Source organism: Salvia miltiorrhiza, chromosome 5 (genome assembly GCF_028751815.1).
Source record: "Salvia miltiorrhiza cultivar Shanhuang (shh) chromosome 5, IMPLAD_Smil_shh, whole genome shotgun sequence".
Taxonomy (NCBI): domain Eukaryota; kingdom Viridiplantae; phylum Streptophyta; class Magnoliopsida; order Lamiales; family Lamiaceae; genus Salvia; species Salvia miltiorrhiza.
The window spans coordinates 13,748,062-13,761,088 of record NC_080391.1 but is presented as its reverse complement, the minus strand read 5'-3'; the positions used below and the strand labels follow the sequence as shown (position 1 = coordinate 13,761,088).

Genomic DNA, 13,027 nt, shown 5'->3' with positions numbered 1-13,027 from the left:
TCTAAGTCATGTTGACACCACATGTTAAACAAAGTGGTAATGCATAAAACTACCCATGTTTGTCGTTCTATATTTAAGAAATACCCACTTTTTCAATTCAATACACTTTACATCCATTTCAATTTTTTATTATTTTTTGTGAGTTCTCAAGCAGCTCTCCAATCTATGTTGCATGCTTTTTGCAGAATCTATGTACTTAAATATTCACGTGAAGGTTATACGCAATATTCATTTTGCGTGAATAATTTAGGAGACATTTTGCGTGACTATATGCAATTACTCATTATTCAATATTCATTTTACATGATTTATATGTATTTATTCATTTTACGTAATAATGGATTTTGCATGAACCCTTTCTTAAAGCTATTAATTCGAAACTAGTGTGTAACCCGTCGAAATTCGACGGGAATTATTTGATGTTATAGTTTATAAATTAAAAAGTCCACCTCCCTTTCATAATATATTTATAAATGATAAATATTATTCAATAAAATAAATGTTAACATAACATAGGTCTACATTACATATCAAACTAAAATGAAAAATAAATTAAAGAGGACTTTCATCCCTAACATGAGTCACATGACTTAGGAAAACGTATATTCGAAAAAATTATTTGCCACCCGTACTCGCGACCCGCGGATACCCATCACCCATCGGGTATCCACCACTCGCTATCCGTCGGATATCCGTCACCCACTACTCGTCGGATACCCGCCGAGGTTTGAGAGGTAGGGGCACTGCTTCTCGACATCGACATCCTGCAATCAAACCACCCAACAAATAAAATCAACACTAAACTGCATCAAATTTTAGAGAAAATTTCAACTTATTGTGCACTACTATTTTCCACTCATACCCGCGACCCGCTACCTGTCAGATACCCGCCACCCACTACCCGTCAGATACCCACCACCCATTACCGAAACATCAAATATTTAAGCCGATTCCTTCTTTTTAACATCACAATAAGAAATGCTCGCAAGACTTTCCATCTTTTATTAGTCATCTTACAAACAACTTTTCTGTTCTTAATTTTCTCTAACTTATTACTTTACTTTAAATTATTTTGTATAGATTTTTAAAAGCTCTACTCAAACTACTCTTTTGTACGCAACTGCGTTCTCAAATATTAATACTGGCAAGCAACTGTAGAAATGTGATGCATATACACAAATCTGCTAACATATCAAAATTCTCTAATCATTACAAGCTTATGAATGCTAAACATATAATTTTAACAGCTAACATATCAAAATATAAGTAGCCCACGTGATACATCATACACGTAAGTTAAGGTAAACAACAATGACACGTACCAAAAGGAAATAAATTAAAATAAAATAACACAAAATTCTCTAGACATTAATATGTAGGCTAAATAAGCACGGAAATTAACCAAACAATGAAATTGAACAAAATATATATTTTCTTCTTCATCTCTAACCACGGGCCAGAAAGATAATGATGCCTAATTTTTTCATGCTCTGGCCTTTTCTTGCTTCATGAGATGTACAAATTCACCAAATACTGTGACAGAAATAATTCAGAATCCCTCAATTTCAAATCAAAGTAGTAATTAACTAATAAGTCAAGAACATTCATTTGCAATTCATGTAGTATGTCGTGAGGCCCGATTATCAAGTTGAGAGACAGGGTTTCGACATGTTTCCCATCCACATATTTTATTCTAGAACACAACAAAAGATATGGATGAAAATGGAGCTTATTTCTAAACTTATATCTTGTCAAAGAATAGTAAGAAATAACAGCAACACTTTGAAAATATAGTGTGCAGTGTTGACATATATAATGTTTAAATCAGTAAAGTTCTTGAAGACTAAAAGTCAAGTTTTACTGGTTAGATATATATAAAAAGATAATTAATTAGACCTAATTTATGGTAGAATTAGTAAAAATTAGGAAAAAAATAGAAAAGTTACCAGGATCAGAATCATGGGGTCCGGGGGAAGCTTCAGGATGATACTGTAGTGACATGAGCTTCTGCTGAGGAAACGCAAGCCCAGCACAGCTTCCACCATTCAGATTGACATGAGTAACCTCGTACTCTTTTAGGAAGTGATTCCGGATCAACAACATAATTGTGATTCTGCACAAGACAGTGAATTTCGATATAGTCCAATAAAGAAGTATACTGAAGAAACAAACCTAAGCATTGATCTCAAATAAACAATTTTTTTAAGGAAGCGTGTATAGTTTGATTCATTTATACTTCATTTTGTTAACTACGCATTACACGCTTATGAATGCTAAACATATAATTTTAACAGCTAACAAATTCAACCAAATCAAACGACAAAAAAAAAACATTAAACAACAACTACAAATTTAGCCTAAAAAATTAAAGCAATGAATAAAGAAGAAGAAACACAACAAATTAAAGAAGAAGAAAAGTACCTTGCGTTGGCTGAAAATGGCTGAAAAAACACAATGCGGCGTAAATCATTATTAACTAAGAAATTTATAGCTAAAGATCTAGGTTTTAAGTTTCCATTATTAAACTTCTTTCCAAAAAAAATTGTTTCTAAAGTTAACTATAATCATTCTATATTTACAATGGCCGTGTAGAAATTAAATCAGGAAACTAAATTAATACTTACCATCATTATGTAGGGTAGGAATTAAATTAGGAAACAAAATTAATACTTACCATCGCTGTGTATGAAGAATCACGGCAGATCGCGGGGGAAACCAGCGCGGCAAATCGCGGTGGGGAAGGGAGGTCGCAGGTGGAGGCTGGGTGGTCCGGCTAAGCAGATTGCAGTGGTGGGAGGGCAGATCCGCGTGAAGGGTGGGAGAGGGAATGAAGGTGGCAGATGGCGACGGTGGCCGGCGCGGCGAATCGCGGCACGGTCGAAGGCGGCAGCGGCGGTATTCGTGTGTCACCTTTGCAGATTTGGGATACGATATTGCAAAGGTGATTTAAGACAAAATATGTGCGTGTGCCACCCCACACCTTCGTTGCGCCGACGTCGGAGGGACGCCGAGACAGGGCCTAGCAAGGCGGACCATTGCAAGTGACATGATTTCCTTTGGAGACAAAGAATTAGGGCTCGCTTCAACTTTAGGGCTTGATATGAGTATTCAGAATTTGATGAGAGAAAAAGAAAAGAAGGCACCGGAGGCGGATCGCCAGGCTCAGCGAGGCGATCGGCAGCAGCGACAACGGACCCCTTGCCAAGAATAAAATCGAGAGAGGGAGATGTGGGGATTTTTTCTTTATGGGTAAAAAGGGATCGATACATGGTGATTAATTCACGTAAAATAAAAATAAAATAATATATGTGGAATTAATTTGCCACATAGGATGAATGATATTAAGCTAGAAGCTTTAGAATTGCAGGGATTTTAAATGCTGAATTCTTAGATATGCCACGTAGGACCCCGGATTAAGGAGAGCGCAGGAATCCTTAATCGTATTATATATTGATAGGTTTTGAAAACATTTAAGATCCGTGGGGCCTAGGCTAGCAACATTATCGAATATGTTTGAAACAAGGAATTTAGACATAACAGGCCATACAAAATCATTGCCAAAGCACGTGGTGTATAATGGTATGGATGAATGATGGTGTTGGTGGAGGTGGTTGATTAGATATGGACGGCCACGTAAGGGAACGTCCAATTTTGGGTTATCCACGTTCCAAACATACTAGTGCATAACCCGTCGAAATTCGACAGGAAATTATTTTAAATTATTATTTAAATTATACGATGCTCTCTTCATCCTCTAAAATTATGCATATCTTTTCTTTTTTGGTACGGCCCCCAAATTTATGCATACCTTATTTTTAGACACTATCTCACATATAATTTTTACAATTTTATCTTTTTAACTTACACTATTTACTCATAATCTATTTAACAATATCCTCACTGTAGGACCCTTTCTCCACTATCATTACTACAAACTTTCATGCATAATTTTGGGGGACGGGGGAGTATTATTTTTGTATAAATAATTATTTATATATAAATTATTTTTAAATTTATTTAATTTAAGGAAATATAGTTGAAATTATATTAATCTGAATCATATTCCTCAATTAAGTGTTAACATTTTGTTAGAATAATAAATATTTTTTTTATATAAATTTTTATTTAATACTAATATTTTGAAAAAATGTCAATATTGAAGATTTTATTTCATCTGAGCATCATCTCGTCTAAACCACCCTGTAGGATCATATCATCATCTAAAGCCCGGAAGACGACATCTAATGTTTGAACTCCAGATTTTTGAGCATCATCTCGTCTAGACCTTAAAATACAAAAACTGAACTTTTTATGCGTCAATTTTTTTTAACATCACTATCTGGAGGTTTAAAATCAAATTTGACTTGTGAGATTGTATGATTTAGAGCTTCTAATATCATAACTAACTTGTAAACATCATTTTGTATGGAACCTTAAAAAATTTCAACAAACTTCTATGCATTATTTTTATTAGCTTCAAATATTATAATTATGTTCCAAGAATCATTTCGTTTGGAGTTTGAAAGAACAAATTTAACTTGTGAGCATCATCATTTAATTGGGTTTCGAGAATCATCTCGCTTGGAGCAATTCAAATTGTATTAGTTTTAATCATTCCACCAATTAAATATAGATTTTTAATTTGGAGAGTATAAGCTTCTTCTTGTATAAGTTTTATTTTAGTGAAACCTTATAAAAAAAATCAATGTGAAATGAGGTGATTTATATGAATTATTCACTCGATTGAGATTATTATAAATTTAATACATAATTAAAGATTTCCAATGTATTTTAACATCATATCCTCTATTGTTCTTTATCTAAATTCTTCATTTATGCATTACTAATTTCATAATTTATCTATTATCTATTATCTATTATTATTATTATTATTATTATTATTATTATTATTATTATTATTATTATTATTATTATTATTATTATTGAGGAAACTGAAACAAATAAAGATTTTAGATATGAGAAATATATTTTTCTTCCCTATACAAATAAAATGTACGAATATATTTTATAAAAAATAAAAATAAAATTTTAATTTTTTTAGGGAAATTTTTAATTATTTTGATAGACATAAAATAAGATTTTGTTTTAAAGTAATCAGGTTATAGAATTTGTGCCTTATTATTCAAACATGTAAATCAATGACCGAACCCGTTTATAATTTACATACACGTGCATGTCTCAATATAAATTCATACAATATAATATATTGCAACATATACATATAATATATATACGCTTTTGAGAAATTTAAAATTAATAACAAATAAACATCTAATCACTAACATTCAATTAAAATCATTTATTGTATATAAATTATAATTTTTTTCTTGTCAAACATGTAAATCTAATTTTTATCGAGATAAAATAAATAATAAAATTTATTAATTTAGATTATATGTAAGTTATTATTATTATTATTATTATTATTATTATAAAATAAATAATAAAATTTATTAATTTAGATTATATGTAAAGTTAATAATATTATTATATACTATATACATTTATAATTAATTATATTTATTAAAATTGATGAATCTTTATATGGAATGTAATAGTTAATTAATTTATAAATGATGAAGATTATATATGGTAAATTTTGAAATGGTGAGATTCTAGATATGCCACATAGGTTAAGGCTTAATCCTATTATATAATAGATTTCTAGAAATTATGGATTTGCGTGAATTCTAATTTTGCAGAAATTATGTGAATTTGAATTTTGTGTCACTTATATTAGGTGTTTTGCGTGAATTCAAATTTTGCTGAATCAAGCAAAATTCATGGGGGAATCAAGCAAAATTTTTATTTCAAGCGAACTTCATGAGGTAATAAAGCAAAATTTTTATTTCAAGCGAAATTCATGAGGTAATAAAGCAAAATTCTTATTTCAAGCAAAATTCTTGGTGATGAATCAAAAATCAACACCTAACTATAAAGCGATAAATGACTCGAAGATTTACGTGGTTCGATCGTTAGATTTACATCCACGGTGGGTTTTTGAGGTTTTCACTATACTTTGTGTGTTTACAATTTACATGGTGAGAAAATGAGTTGAAAGTCCCCTCAACTAATAATAAAATGCGTTATTTATAGCCATAAGAGTAAAACTAGGGCACTTGGGCCCATTTGACCCCTAAGGCCCATTAATTTAAATAATTGGGCCTAAGCTCTTATTACATGAGTCTTGAGCTTGGAGCTGAGTCGTTGAGCCGATTGATAAGGTCAGCCATGTCAAGTCAGCGCTGCACAAAATATTTGAAATAATAATAATAATTGTGTTAATAATAATAATATAAAAGAAAGATTTCAGCCATGTTAATTGCGTAGCGTTGATGCAGAGTTTACTCCTCATCACATTCTTCATAATTAATTAACTAATATAACAAATAAATCTATCTAATTAACATTAATAAATAAATAAATAAGAGAAAAATAAAGCGTACCGTGGTGGTTTCCGGCGGGTTGTCGTGAAGAAGGCAGCTTAACGGGGTCGTCGAACTAACACGAAAATTGTTTAAAATTAATTAATTATATATATATAATGACAGAGAGAGAGAGAGAGAGAGAGAGAGAAATACCTTGGCACGAGCAGCGGGGTGGCTGAACGGCGACAGTGGCAGCGGCAGCTTCTGGAGCAGCTGGGGGAGGGGGGGGGGGGTTACTGAGCGGCGCGCGAAAATGGGAAAGAAAAAAAGGTCCGGGTCGCCCTAATATTCAACATTACCGACGGCGTTTTGCCGTCGCTAGTTAGCGGCGGCAAATGCCGTCGTTAGAAATAAAAAATAATTAAATATTAATAATACATATAGTACCGGCGGCGCCGCCGTCGTTAATCACTGGCGGTCAGTTTGCCGTCGGTAGTTGGCCGGTATTTAAAAAAAACCGGGTCGGCTACTTTGCCGTCGTCGGTAGATCTGGACGGTACTATTTTTTGTAGTGGTAGCAAATAAAAAAAAAAGTGAGTATTTCTTAAATTGAGTTTGAGAAAAGTGGGTATTTTTTATGCAAGGCTCCCTTAAACAAATCATCCCCTGTAGAATACATAATTCTATCTAGCTATTAGCTATAAAAGATAAATTTGAAATTTAATTTGTGATATGACGAGTTCCTTTATAGATGTTGCATAGATTTTGAGGGTAAATTCTATGCTGCGGGTAGAAATTAATAGACATCTGACTCCGAACTACTTTTTCAAATAAATACTACAATGTGAAACATATTTTTTCCAACCCACGCGTTTGACGGAAACAAATTAAGCTCATTTTGATGGAACAAAAGTCCTTTTCCAACATCTTATGAAGCTAGCTTAAAAAGTCATTTTCCATCATCCTATAAAACTAACTTAGGAATAGAATGATAGTATTAACGAAATAATACTTCTTATGATTGATATGTTCATGAAATGAATAGTGCAATGAAATAGTATTAGTTTATATTTCTACCTTTTAAATTATATAATTATTTCTTATGATCAAATTTTCTTATAATTGAAAAAAGCATAGTTACTTATAAGGGCGAATTTTGTAGTAGCCAAGATAGTGAAAATCAATAATTATTCTCGAACATACTTTCAATAATATATAACCAAAAATCAGTGTTTTGGACTGATCCTCGTGCCCTCTCTTTTTCTTTCTTTCGTGCTCACTTTCTTTCAAAACCCTAGTTACTCAGCCATGTCATCAGCACTCTGAAGTCCTAATTATCCTTCCACCACGACGCTAAAAAATTTACTCCGACGCGCAACTATCGCTATACTAGCATCTACTTCGATCAATTTTTTTCTTTTTCAAAATCTCTTTCTCTCTCTCTCTCTCTCTCTCTCGTGAGAAATGAGAATGATCAATTCACACTTTTATACAACGAATTCATACGTGTTCTACATAAAATTTATACATTTTTCATAGTTCTTATTTCTTATTTTAAGAGGTGCTCTTTCAGTAGCCCTATATATATATATATATATATATATATATAGGGAGAGGTTCAAGAAAGAACCACTAAATAAAAAAAGAACGGAGAACCATTTTCAGCCATTCGATCATCAAGATCTACGGTAGATGCATCATCTTGTTGGATGAATGCCGAACATGGGTTCAAATCCTGAAGGGAGCAATTTTTTTTATTTTTTTTTAGTGCATTAATTTTTACAGTTGATGAATTAGATTTGATGGATCTCACGTTCTCACAAATAATGTAGTTATCTCTAGAACCACACCCTATATATATATATATATATATATATATATATATATATATATATATGAGATTTAGGGTTTGAGATAGAGGGAATGTGAAACAAATAAAATTTCACCTCGAACATGCTTTGTATGTGCAGAGTGTATATGGGTAATTTCGTTCACATAATAAAATTTGACTATAATTTATTGAAATAATATTAGACGGAAGGACAACTATTAATTTTCACTATTACCAAGTAATATTTTACATCGTTAACAGTATAAAAATGTAACTCCATTCATACCATCACTCCATTTAATTAATTATTGAACTCATGGGTTCTAACTTATAAATTTTCAACAACGGTAAATTTATTGGCCAACTAATTGACTACATAAAAATGGTTCTTTAAGAATTTCTGCTTTCTGTATATTAACCCTATTCGGAAACATATATTACACTAATTTACTTCACAAAGAGTTGAGTTCAGAAATAAAAGAAAATTTGCTACATATGGTCAAAAACATAGAAAGTATATGAGTTCCCAAAATGGCGGCGTCCAATTAATCAACGAATAATACGTAAATATATATGCATGCCTTAAAAACTAATATATATATAGTACTTTCTTGACTAAAGGAAATTCAAAGAATCGCTGAGAACAAATTCATTTGAAGACGGCTAATTAACAGGATCTTGGCAGGGTCATAAGGAAACTGATACAGAAGATTAATTAATTTATTTACTATTATTTTATAAAATATATTAAGATTAGTTAGCAAGTAGTTATACTTTACTTTCTTTAATCAAGTAGTTCCAACACCAAAAAAAAAAAAAGCTTCCATCTTTGATGATAAAATAGACTATTGGACATCAATTAATGACTATTTGTGAAAGCCTTGGCAGTCAAATTAGAATATATTTATATAAATGAGTAGGGAGACCTCTGCTGCCCACTTAACAAGAAAGTCGAAGTAGAAACCAGCCGTCGAAGAAGAAACTTTAGCATACGCAAGCTTACTGAATTACGCGATCATCTTCCAATTTTTTTCACATTATATATGTGTTCCATTTGTTTTTATCACATTTTTTCATTTTAGTTTTTAGCCTTATGATTTATTTAATAAATATTATTCGGGGTTTATAATTATTTAGTTATATTTTTAAATTCTTAATTAATTATTAGGATTTATTAATGAAAAATGCACTTGTTTAGCCTCACAAATTTACCTAGTCATGACAATTTTAGCCCGAAATCCGATTAATACATTATTCAAGCTTCACTGATTTATCATTTAGTGATTCGTTAGTTATTTCTAGTGTCATAAAAGTCCAAAGGACAGCTGGATTTTACTCGTGTGATTTTCACACGTATAATTTAATGACGAGAAAAATGAAAAAATTCTACATCATCAAAACAATAGCATTTTATATTTTCTCATTAAGTTTTTAAAAAATTCACATAAAAGATGTTGAGATGATGCCGTGTGGATGGCACTACAAGAATTTCGCTCTCCATTATTTATACAAAAAAAAAAAACCGTTGTATATAATGGTGTCGTCTATGATGTACTCATACGTAACGGAAAAAATATTATTATCTATTACTACTAGATAACAGTATGATGCGCTCATATGTAACGCTAAAATACCGTTAAGTATAGGTGAATTGATAACAGTACGATGCACTCATACGTAATGTTAAATAACCGTTATCTGTGTAATACATAATAGTTTCGTGCGTTGACACATAACGATTGTGTAGCATTGTCTAATGAGTGTTTGTTTTATTTTTTGATTTCTAATTAATTTTTATTACATTCATTAAAGATAAATATGTCTTTTAATGCAAAAATTACTATTTTTTTTGGCATTGTTATGAAAATGGGTATAATTTATTTTTGCTATTTGAAATTGGCAAAAAAAAATTTACTATTGACCCACTATACTATATCAATATCTATCTGTAACCACAAACCCATTTTTATATGGGTGAAAATCTAAAATGCCCACATTCTTAGGTTTTATATAAAAAATTGACTAAATCTATATCTATTTAATACTATATAATAACGACAACAACTTTTCAAAAATAGTAACTTCTACTTTGTTTTATGCATATAACTTTTTATATTAATTTATAATCAATATAAAAATTATTAATTAAATCATTAATCAATAATCATATTTATGTATATGTAGATATTCTTATTTAAATATATATAACCGCACTATATATGATCAATCATTCAAGCATTAAATGCATGTTTAATATATGTACATGATGACCATTATTTAATATAAAGTACAAATTAGGATGAAGAAATTACATCACCAACATAAAAAAAATGTCATTTATGTTTATATCATAGAAAGGATTAAATATCAAAATTATAATTATGGTAATGTTGTCATAATTCTTTTTATTGTATGTTTATCTTCAAAAAGAATTATGTTGATTTTTGTTACTAAATATTAACTGAATTAATCTATATATATTTTATGCTATATATAGCGCACATATTATCATCTAAACGCACGTAATATGTGTGTACATATCTAATTGTCCTTGAAAATTTATTACCTAATTTAAATTATTATCATTACTAAATTACCCTTAATTTATATTGGAAAGTTTCTAAAGATTTTATTTTCTTTTTTTACTTCAACAAGTTTGATACAAAATGAATTATGATCTATTAATCATGTACAAATCTTTCCACTAATCATGATCTAATAATTTGAAAATAAATTTTTGACATGGCCACTAATCACAATACTATCTACAAATATATGGCCACTTTGTTTTAAAATGATACGAAACGATTTTTATTGCTATGAAATTGTTATACTAATTTCTATAACAATTTTTATGAAATTGTTATAATTTTTTCATTAATTTGTACTTTTATGAAATAATCAAAGAATGTAACTAATGTAATATATTATTCTAATCATTTTAGCTATTCCTTCATCTTTTATATTTTTTTATTTAATTGCTCGTAAATTTTGACTTATTAACTTATAAACATTTTAATATTTATTAATTTAAACAAACGATTAATCGATTCAACAAAAATGGATCCATATATTATTATCTTAAAAACAATCTTCGCAAATATTCTCTTGTAACGTGGCAATTTTACAATTTTTTTTTGACATAAATCATAATATATGATATTATCTTCTTATAATAGTGACATTGTCTCCTCGTAAAAAAATCAATGTAAATTTGTTTTTTGAGTTCACACATTTATTGTAATATAATATTTTTATTGAGATATCCATCAATGTGCACGACATATAACATTATCCCCACAATTATTGCCAATCATTTATATTTTCTTATTTTTAGTTTAATTTTTGTAATTTGTTATGATTTTTTATTAACCTATACTTTTATGAAATAATCAAAGAATGTGGCTAGCATATGATACTATTCTAGCCGCTATAATAATTTCTTCCCTTTTTTTTCCAAGATATCTAATTTATTAGTATAATATAATACTTCATACCATAATTTCATTGAGTAGTTGATCAATTTGTTCAACGTATGCCATTGTTTCCACAATTATTATTATTATTATTATTATTATTATTATTATTATTATTATTATTATTATTATTATTATTATTATTATTATTATTATTATTATTATTATTATTATTATTATTATTATTATTATTATTATTATTATTATTATTATTATTATTATTATTATTATTATTATTATTATTATTATTATTATTATTATTATCTCCTTTTATTTTTAATCTTTTATTTGAAGTTCACTAATTTATTAAATATAGTCTTAGATTTTTATTGAATTATTGATCGATATGCTCAACGTATGACATTATTCCAAAATAATTATGGACATTTATTTATATTTTCTGACTTTTATTTCAATTTCACTAATTAATTTGTTAGATTTTTTCTTTAATCTATACTTTTATGATATAATTAAAGAAGGGGTTATTGCCAGAAAATACATATACTTTGTCAATTTTCTGGTTTATATCATGACTTTATAATTTGGCCAGAAAATACATCAATTTTCAATTTAATTACAATTATAACATGACTTTATAGTCTGGCCAGAAAATACACCAAGTTTCAATTTATTCTCAATTATAACATGACCTTATTTAGATTATTTTTCATCATAGATGTATTAATATTTATTGTATTTATATTAAATTGTTATGTACAAAATATTTATAATTGATTGATTAATTTTTATAAAAATTAAGTTAGATGATTAATTATTTCATAATATATATATATATATATGTATGTATTTTTAAGCCATCAATATAATATCTTGTTATATATATATATATATATATATATACATTTTCAACACACAAATGCATATATATATATATATATATATATAAATTTGATTTTAATGTTCTATTAATATATTATATATATAATAAGTATTTATTTATTTAAATTATGAAATTATAAAATATTAGGACCAATAAAAAATTACGTACATATATAATAGAAACTATGTAAGAAGTAAATAATATTATATATTATTATATAGATGTATATTTATCAAATATATATGTATTTATATATAGTATATTGTGAGATGAAAAGAAAATTAAAAATATTTAATGTATTAAACTTGATATTATTATGCTAAATTAATTACAAGGTCATGTTATAATTGAGAATAAATTGAAACTTTGTGTATTTTCTGGCCAGACTATAAAGTCATGTTATAATTGCAATTAAAATTGAAAATTGATGTATTTTCTGGCCAAATTATAAGGTCATGATATAAACCAGAAAATTGACAAAGTATATGTA

The 13,027-nt window shown here is 28.5% G+C and overlaps 2 long non-coding RNA genes across 2 annotated transcripts; both read right to left on the bottom strand.

Moving 5' to 3' along the window:
* Nucleotides 1-521: 521 nt before the first annotated feature.
* Nucleotides 522-3,176, bottom strand: LOC130986192 (uncharacterized). Its single transcript, XR_009089202.1, has 3 exons — nucleotides 2,675-3,176; nucleotides 1,947-2,113; nucleotides 522-764 (listed from the first exon to the last, which is right to left on the bottom strand). It is a non-coding gene; the product is annotated as an uncharacterized LOC130986192 (long non-coding RNA).
* Nucleotides 3,177-5,916: 2,740 nt separating this feature from the next.
* LOC130986191 (uncharacterized) lies at nucleotides 5,917-7,161 on the bottom strand. The gene is made up of 3 exons (XR_009089201.1): nucleotides 6,603-7,161; nucleotides 6,468-6,522; nucleotides 5,917-6,266 (listed from the first exon to the last, which is right to left on the bottom strand). It is a non-coding gene; the product is annotated as an uncharacterized LOC130986191 (long non-coding RNA).
* Between the last annotated feature and the right edge of the window lie 5,866 nt (nucleotides 7,162-13,027).